Raw genomic sequence first — 11,112 nt, 5'->3', positions numbered from 1 at the left:
AATAATAGGTCACTCTCATACCCACTTTCAGTCTATGCTTACTTGACAGACCCTGTCTTCCCCGCACTCTCCTCCATTATTTGAAATAATATTTAATCAAAGTTTGTTACTCGTATCATGAGATTTTCGGAAAGAAAGGAGTTTGTACAATATTCCTTCCTCCCTTTTAGTTCTCTGTAAAAGAAAATTAGAGAAGACTTTGTCTGTCAATCCGTACTTTTTCTGCCCCCCCTCAGGTCTTAAAAACTTCTGATGCTAGAGGGCTATAGATTCGTATGTTGATCATCCACCCTCCAATTATCAAACATACTAAATTGCAATCATCTAGCCTCAGTAGATTTTATCATTTTTATGGTTAAGCTAAGCCCTTGGAGTGTTAGCCATAGATCGTGTGTCTGGCATTTTTGCTTGTTTATTCTAACCTACGATAAATCCAATGCTCCTCCTCCATATAAAACTTTTCGTTTTTATTATCTCACCTGTCTAAAATCTGAAATCTCCATTATATCTCTCTCTCTTTTTTTATGTGCATTAAAATTATTTTTTGGATAAAAGGAATCTAGAGATTCCTATTCGACGTCATGAAGGTGTTCCAGTTTTGATATTCAATGGCATCAGGTTTTAGAAGTGTTTCAGAATTCCACAACATTGTTCCAACAAAAATGCTATTCTATACCTTTTTCACTATCTAGATGTGGTGATGGTTGGTGCATCATGGAAAACCACATAAAATTCACGAAGTACTGGACAAAAAAGAAAAGAAAAAATAAAATAAATAAAATAAAATAAGGCACTGTCACTTTATTCCAGACGAAATGTTTTCTTAACTTTAAGTGATTTTCCCTTAATATAGACGAATTAGATTTTGATATTCAGGTTAAGGAGGATACGAAGGAAGAAGGACAATTAGTGATTAATAACAGACTGAAGCCCGAAGAGAAAACTGATCTTTTAATCAAAAGACTGAAGGATCACCTGACCTAATACATCGCCAAATATTAAAAAAAGAACGCAGAAAAAATGCCTCTTTTTCTTTGATATTTTATTAAAAAATCAGGAGGGGGATGTGCCCGAAACTGAAATTGAAAAAATATTCTTTGAAATGGTCGTGAGTTGAGCTTACGTTTTTATTATAACAAATTCACAACACCCAAAAAAGCTTGACGGAAAAAAGTGCAGCCTCACAAGACGTATTTGAATACTATTGTGTCAACAATCTTATAATAAGTGAGTTTTGCTCACACAGTTTTATCAACACATATTGGGCTTTTACTTTCTATTAATTTAACAACGAAAAATGCCGTACCGTTTTGTTCTAACCAGGACAAAGGTGCACTGCAAAGAACAGTTTGATGATTTATTTGATAACAAATTTTATCCGATAATAGGTGAATAGATTATATTTTCCCACCCTGAAATATTAATCATTATATTCCTAAAACTTAGGCTTGTCGTATGAAAGCAAATCTGTATGTTTACGAATTGGGTAACGCCTAATAAAATAGGTGTGTATAATATATATATATATATATATATATATATATATATATATATATATATATATATATATATATATGTATGTATGTATGTATATATTACTAGACCATCGTATGTGTATAACTTCCACGGACAGCTTTAATTTTCTTTTATCCCGTACGTTTAGCTCGACGCATTGAAATAAACTTTAACTGCAAATAACCTCTTGCTTAAAATCATGCATGGCAAGATCATCATATGAGTCATGGTCTCGTGAAAAAACTCAGTTACATTCTTAGCGGCTTTAAGGTATAAAAAGACAACGATATATTCTCACGCGATAGTTATATAATACGAGAAAACGACGTCTTTTGCATGATAAATGACAGTAGACTTCATTTTACTTTATGATGCCATTAAACTTTAAGTTTATCAGAAATGTCGTAGAAATCTCATGGGAAGAAACGAAGAGGCAGAGCTGTAATGCATTATCGAGATCAGATTTTCTGTCACAGCAGATAGGAAGAATATGGGTTATGTTCGTTTCACTGTAAAGCGCAGCTTTTAGAAAATACAAACAATAATTAATTTTGGAAAGGGTGCAGAGAATTTCAGCACACGATAAAAAAAAAAAAAACAAGAAAGACAAAAGTCTGTTCGGGGGAAAGGTTAATTGGAAGTTTGAAACCATCAAGTGAAAATTCCCACAAACGACAAACCTTTTACATACCAGATGTTCTTTCTTGCTCTTTACGATTATATAGGGCTTTGCAGCTTGCAGTTATCGTTAATAATTTCTCCTTCGATGTTAACTGCTCTTGCCATCACAGCACTACGATATTAGACGTTCTCTTATAGTTACTTTCTTTACAAGTTTTACAATATTTGCAGCATTGTCTCTTATATTCAAACAAAATGTGTTATGAAACACTTGCCCAAAAGAAATATATAATATGTAAAAAAGCTCAAACACGAATATGGTCACCAGAGCATTGGGGAACTGCATAAAGAAAAGAAATTCTTGAACTTAAAGCGAGAAAAAATATCTTTACAGCATAGAAGAAAGCATAGTTCATAGGAATGGGTTAGAGAAATGCTCGAATAAAAACATGCATAGTAATGGAAAGAGCACTTTTCACTTCAAAATCTTTATTGTTATTATTATTAAAGAATATTCAAATAGAAAATACGATAAATTGCAAAGAAACTGTTCATAGTGTCATCAGCTTTCACTCTTAATTAGATAAAAAACAAATGCAAAATATTGACGCTTGTGACAATACGCACGCATATATATATATATATATATATATATATATATATATATATATATATATATATATATATATATATATATATATATATATATATATATATATATATATATATATATATATATATATATATATATATATATATAATACATATATCTATATATATATATATATATATATATATATATATATATATATATATATATATATATATATATATATATATATATATATATATATATATATATATATATATAGATGTAGATATATATATATATATATATATATATATATATATATATATATATATATGAGATATAGATATATTATATATATATATATATATATATATATATATATATATATATATATATATATATATATATATATATATCTATATCTCTATCTCTCTCTCTCTCTCTCGCTCTCTCTCTCTCTCTCTCTCTATATATATATATATATATATATATATATATATATATATATATATATATATATATATATATATATATATATATATATATGTGTGTGTATATATATATATATATATATATATATATATATATTATATATATATATATACTATATATATGTATATATATATATATATATATAGATATATATATATATATATATATATATATATATATATATATATAGATATATATATATATATATATATATATATATATATATATATATATATATATATATATATATATATATATATATATATATATATATATCTGTATATCAATTCAAGCTACAAATGTCCTTTAATATCTAAATTCACTTTACCTCCCAAATGATATATTTTTCATATATGTACCGAAGGGGAATTTTTAGTTGATAATAATTTCGTCCCCCCCATGGGATCGAACCACCGTCCAAGTGGACGGGGACGAAATCAGGACAGTCAGTGACGCTATCCAATCAGCTGATTGGATAGCGTCACTGACTGTCCTGATTTCGTCCCCGTCCACTTGGATGGTGGTTCGATCCCATGGGGGGACGAAATTATTATCAACTAAAAAATTCCCTTTCGGTACATATATGAAAATATATCATTTGGGAGGTAAAGTGAATTTAGATATTAAAGGACATTTGTAGCTTCAATTGATATAAATGGATTCAAAACGGATAAAACTGGATCACGGTTCGATGTGATACTTATTCATATATATATCTGTGTTTAGTGTCACAAGTGTCAATATTTTGCATGTTTTTTCTCTTTTCCTCCTGTCAAATAACTTAAGAATTTTGAAAGTTGGAAAAAGTAAAGTAGCTTTTAAAAATAAGCCCCCCCTGCTCCTGTCATAAACGGTAACAAAGGTCCATGACTTTTTCCATATGTAATTTTGTGAAATAATGGGATGTAGTGCATCCCAAAAGTCATTTTAGGATTTTACTCCAAACTTAAGACAGAAGCCAATTAAAATTTCCCCCAAGTAGCCCTTTAGGAGAGCACTGCAGTCATTAGCAGTAAAATGCTTGCAAGTGTTCCCTACCCGTCTTGCAATCTGCACACTTTATTCAGCTTCTACCAGACCTGACCTTTTAACGATCCTTAAGGGGGTCTAGGCCCATTTATCCCTTTCTGTTCTCAGACATTAATGACTTAACTATCATATTCCCTTTTCACCTTCAGTGGTACTGGCTGACTATGATTTCTTTCCCAAAGGAATATGAGACAAAAGGCCAGCCGTGTGCGATGACAACAAGAAGACAATGCCCTTATTGTCAGCCCCTCGTATATGGAGTGGTGACAGCTCTTCGCAGGTCAGAGGAGTGCAAAGAGGAACAACTGCTGGATATGAGGCTGAATCCCATTGCACGTGTTTTGTGTAGAAGACGTGTGTCCTTGTATCAGTAGACTATGCTGCTGGTCGTTAGTCTGTCTACCTAAGCAACCCATTTCTCACTGATGCCTAAGAACTTGGTGAGAAGTCCTTTACCAAACGTCCCTGTGATGCTCCGAATGTAATGGTTGGGAGTGCATATATCCACTACTGGACCTCTGCACAAAATATGAATTCATGAGCAGAAGAGCATTACTTCTCTCACCACGTTCTCCCTAGGTTTAGAATGATTGCAATGTTGATTTCCACTGATGATCCAGCACCCTGCAGACTGGCTCTATTCTACACAAATCTCTTCCACGGAAAAAGGTGAAGTGACTGGAAGTTGAGTTCACCCTTACTATTTCCATCACTAATTTTCTATCTGTTCTACTGTTCTCCAAATCCTTAACATTGTAATCTCTGCAAACTTCATTTTTAATTGTTTCCGTAAATATTAGAACACCAATTAACGTAGAGTAATACGTTATTACAGTGGTGTGCCTCTTTATGTTCTGTAGGTTATCAGTTTTTCCTGGAGTTTTCCATAGTAAATCTCTCTTACAATTCCCTTGTGTGTTACAGTGATATCTGCATTGCTGATCCGAGTGTGAGTTCCTGTTGTGTTACATCACTAGATCAACAGTGCCACTTTGTTATCATTGCCAGTGCCATATCCGGTCAAGTTTTCGCAAAATGCAGTGTGAAAAATGTTCTATATTTTCCCTTGCAAGCATCCTATTCCCTTTTTTTATTTTATGATTTTAACCATGGTGGTTTTGTTGTACATAGCTGAAGTATTCATGGGATCTTTGTTGTACATAGCTGCAGTATTGTGGCACATTGTCTTGAAATTGTGATTTAAAACAGTACATGAGAGCGCCAGGGAGTTCTATTCCTAAATCTTGTATATTTCTCTGATCCATCTTGGTGAATTATATGTATTAAGTCGACACCTGATGTTTACCTTTCATCCTGAGTAATTGTTGATTATCTCAGATGTTCACTGAAGGACTTAACTTTAATGATCACTAGCAGGTGGGAAATCCAGTTCAAATTACATATAGTGTCAAAGGCCATAAAAGCTATAGAAATCTTTCACTTCCCAGCCACCCTACTACGTGACTATATATATATATATATATATATATATATATATATATATATAATATATATATATATATATATATATATACATTATATATATATATATATATATATATATATATATATATATATATATATATATATATATATATATATATATATATATATACGCCGCATTAAGCTACAAATGTCCTTTAATATCTAATTCCCTCTATCCCGGTATAAATATGTTTTCATATATGTTAAGCGAATTTTTTCAGTTGATAATAATTTGTAGGCTCACAGAAACAAACTTACTATGAGGTTCACAGCCGGTGTCCCGGTGATTTTCCGGATTAGATTTTATCGACGCATCTGACAGATATGACACTTTCTCACAGGTATCTTACATGCCTACCTAATTTTTTTTTACTGTATTCTATATTACGAAAGTTGCATAATTCTGGTAATTTGTAAGAGTAACACCGACTTTTTGTAGACATCGCCAGTAAACTCAGAGGAATGTCTTTCGAAGATAAAATGACGTAACTTATGACGCCATTAATTTGCCTCCTCAATAGATAACTGAATATTCGTGAAAATGTCTCAACCTCTGGTAACTATGAAATACAACCAATACTCCTTGTTTACACTTTGTAGTAGTGGTAGTAGTAGTAGTAGTATATAGGATTTGTGCCATGTGGTCGAGCGCTAGAATCCTTGAAGAAAAGGATTTCCATAAGTAATCCGAGAAATTACTTTCTATCACTATTCCTCCATTGAAAAACTATATAATGAAAAATCAATTAACAAAGTGAAGAAAGTTTTGGCATTTGTCATAACTCCTTTGATATTTTTCATAATATGACAGTGACGGTCATTGTAATAAATAGATCATACATTATGCACCTTATGCAAGTAAATAAATGTTGAAAACTTGGTAGTCTTGGATGTCCGGGTGTACTCCTTACCCAAAAATGGGCCCTATTATTCATTTGCCTGTTCAAGCTTACGTAGGGTTTGCCACGGGCCTCCTCACATCTAAACAATTGTGCATGTCGAATCACAAAAGCTGTTTTGCATCCACGGGGACAATGAGTTATCATAGCCGCCATTCATGAAGCCTTGACAAGGTACGAATATTCATTCAGCATTTCAGAGACAGCTGTTTGTCGTCATCACCTTGTGGGAGTAGTCGGCACGTCATATGTTTACGTCACGTTTAACTTTGAAACCAAGGTATATAGAATAAGGGAGACTCTATATACCTTGTTAACCATACATTAGAGTGTTCCGCCACTGGCTTCGGCTGCTTTATTTTACTCTTATGAATATACGTTTTTCTGATGTAAGCAATAAAGAATAATGCCGAAAATTAGGTAGGGATGTAAAGTGTACTATGGCTAAGTAATATCTTTGTCAAATGGAGAGAAAGAAAGTTATTCCGGAAAAACATCGGGACAAAGGCTCTGAATCTCATAGTAGAAACCAAGAAATCAGGACGTACAGTGAAGCGCTCTACCCAAACAGCTATCACGCTCAGGTAGTCATTGTTCTGGAGTCCGCATCACTCCACCTCGACCTTGATAACTATGTAGTGCTTTTGTTGCACACAGCCAATTTATAAGTCCTATCACATCACCATTATTCATATAAAGACATTAAACTAAAAATGTCCTTTAATATCTATTTCGCACTACCTTGGGATTAATATATTTTCATACATGTTAACCGAAGTGAATTTTTTAGTTGATAATAATTTCGTCGGCTCACGGGCGTGAACCTACGAACCAAAAAATCAGGATGTACAGTGAAGCGCTCTACCCACACAGCTTTCACAAGAGGTATAAGTAAACACAGAAAACGTTTTTTTCTGAAGGTATCGAAAAGCTAGTGCAACGATGGACCAAGTGCATTGAAAAGCAGGGTGACCATGTTGAAAAATGATGTCATTGTAAACTTTGTATTGCTGTTGTATTAAATAAAAAAAATTGGAGTGCGGATACTTATTGACTTACCCTCGTATATATATATATATATATATATATATATATATATATATATATATATATATATATATATATAGTATATATATATATATATATATATATATATATATATATATATATATATATATATATATATATATATATATATATGTGTGTGTGTGTGTGTGTGTGTGTGTGTGTGTGTGTGTAAGTGTCTTGACAATGAATTTTAATTCTTTTTATACATACCTATGGTACTGGACATATCTATTTTCTGTTTTGCGGTTCCTCATGTGAGTTATTTAAACTACAACTTATATCTAACCTTAATCCAACATTTCCATCAGACATTGTATTTAATTTTATAGCAAAGTTAATATGTCATTTTTGTTGGAAGTACACTTTGATGCATATTTCATCGTAATAGTTTGGAGAAAAAATTATATTCTAGTAACTGAATATAAGGGCCATTCCTCCGTTATGGAAATTATCAAATAAAATTTCCATATTTATAACAAAACTTCACGAGTCACTGGTTTAGATTTTCAAGGGATTTTTTTATGATGAAAAATAAAACATCTACTCGTGATTTCATCTTGTACTAAATAAAGACATTAGATCCTGTCCGTCTTGATACTGGAACTGCATACTTCATTGGGGTCAACCTGCCACTTACTATTCCTAGTCCTCTTGAAATAATACAGCAGTAGTGGGATGAAACTCCAGGGAAATGTGTAGCAAAAGTTCATAATATTGCTGAAAAACTGAACTTATAAAAATTTTTTATGTAGTTATGCTTTATGTCGTAATAAATATCTTACAGAATAGGGCATGACTACGAAAGGAATCGATAAGAAAGAAAATGTTATAGCTATCGACAAACGAAGAATTCGAAGTATAAGAAGGACAACGGAAAACATACAAGAGGCAGAATCCGAGAAAGAGAGCGGCTGGAAAAGATGAGAAAAGTGAAGATCTGGCAATTTAAAGTGATTCAAATTCAGGGGTAGTATATTTTGATTTCTTGCCAGGTAAAAGATTTGTGTCTACTGAAATTGACTGGCGAACAAGGGATGTTCGTCTGGAAAACATTGTGAGGCTGGGAACAGTACTCTCACCAAAGATAAGACAAATTCCTTGAGGTATGGAATAAAGGACTTGCAGTCATTCATTAGAACATTCAGACAGCAGATGATCTAACTTCCTAAACTGAGAGCCTTCATGACTTAATAACTCTTAAATATTTATGATATTCTTCCAGCAGTGGGACTACATGTGATGGAACTATCTAGCATTGGATTTTCAACTTGATAAAGTGTAATCTGACCCCCAGCTTACTATGGGTGTGTGCTAAAACCCACAGTCAAATAGCGCATTGTTTTACCAAACGAAAGTTAAAATAAATATGCTATAATTTATTAAAACTAATTGTTCTACACTGTTTAACATGCACATTATTTATTTTTTTTACAAATTTCATCCTAATAAATAAATAAAAAATATCCTATCTTAAAATTCCTGTATCTTTAACTCAACACAAAACACCTTTTTCAGACCTTTTATGACTTTTCCATGGGGCTTTCCTAGCGCCCCAACAAGGACAACAACAGCAAGAACAACGAAAACAACAACAAAGTAGTTTGTAGGCTCACTCCCCGAGTAAGCGAAAATATTGACCGTTGATCAGTAGATATCAACAAAATTCTGCTTATGAAGAAAATCTTGATTATATGACACAGCTATTTATCCTTGCAAGAAATTTATGATTTTAGTTTCCGGAAGAGATACTTTTCTAAATCTTCCAGCAGCATCTATGTTTGCCTGATTTTCAGATTCAGATTTTCTAAACCCCTAAATAACCGTCTATAAGGCTCAGATAAAGACTGATAATTATTCAAAGAAATTCTTTACGTACTGTCAGTCTTAAATATTTTCTTCTGAAGAAAATGAATATGCTTTAATATCCTCAAATAGGAAACCATATTAAACTTAATTAATTGGCCTCTACTTAGTTAAGCGCCTTTGAGATGAAAGTTTATCTCGGTGATAATACACCTTTAGTTATGAGTTCAGTTTTAATCCACTTCTATTTGCATTCATATACACCAGCCTTCGTCTTGCTATGACGGAGTCTCGGGAGAAGAGAGAGAGAAAGATCCTGTATTGGGAATATTGCTTTGAGACATTGCTGCACGTTTTTTTTCTTTCTTTTTTTTTTGGGGGGGAAGATGCTGACCTCTGTCAAATATTCAAACCCTACAGCCAATCACATACACAGGATCCTTTTCACATAGTATGAAATTTCACCCTGTGATTATTCCCCTTTTTTTGTTTTCAATCAATCAATCAGTCAATCAATCAATCAATAATAAAAAAAAACCTGGCAAGTAGAGAAAAGTAACGACAAGTTTTTTCATCAGTAAATCTAAGATGACGGGGAAAATAGAGATAGCAAGAATGTGGGTAGGAATAAAGGGCGTAGAATTTGGAGAGATATGACGGGAGAGCTGGGAATATGTAAGGCAACGGGAAAATCAAAGGTAAAAAATACATATATAACCCAACAAACGAAAAAAGAATGAATCCATATATAGTATTATGCATAATTTTCAGATTGGCAAAATAAGAATAATAGGATATAATATAATAGATAACACATGGAACGTTGCATGGCACCGGTTAAGTTGACAAATGCCAAAAAACAGAGGAACTTACAAAAGAGAGCAGAACCTGTTGAAAATAAGAATTACAGTACTAGTATATTGTATATGTATGCAAATTAGGTAGAGTATGGCTGAATAAATGTTTGATATACAGGCCAATTATTATGTGATCGAATATCTGATATCATCAGAGAAAACCTTTATAAATCATTTATTCTTAAAATAATATGGAACCTTCAACATAACAAAAGGTTGTATAAAGAGCATGCGATTGACAATATTCTTTCAAATTTGAATGTTTTCATGTGTTATGATAAAACCTTGTCATTAATCTCCTATGTTTTGTCTGGTTATTTGAAGACATTTGAAGCCACTCATCGAATAAAAAACTGAATCTGTTGGACATCATGGAACTGTTATGGAATACTCATGGATCTCGTTTGTTTTCACCAGCCATATTTTCTGTTTCATAAGTGATCACTGAATTTCTTAAGCATAAACTTCCATACGTTCGCTTCTAATATGAATTAAATGTCATTTTTCTTTCTCCTATTTCAAATGAGCAGATATTTCTGCACTCGGAAATAGTCACGAGGATGCTTTGCACAATTCCTAAAAAGTGTGTTTAATAGTGCTTGTCTTATTTTCCTCGATCCCCAAAATTTCATAAAACTGGATTTCAGTCAGTGGAAATCACAACTTTAACGAACGTCTTAAAACGAGGCAAAACCGTACTGAAACCTTTCTTTTTCATTTCTCTGGTGAGTCTCTTTCTCATACGAGTCTC

This window comes from Macrobrachium nipponense, chromosome 37 (genome assembly GCF_015104395.2).
Source record: "Macrobrachium nipponense isolate FS-2020 chromosome 37, ASM1510439v2, whole genome shotgun sequence".
NCBI lineage: Eukaryota > Metazoa > Arthropoda > Malacostraca > Decapoda > Palaemonidae > Macrobrachium > Macrobrachium nipponense.
The sequence above is the reverse complement of the archived record's forward strand: the minus strand, read 5'-3'. Positions refer to the sequence as shown.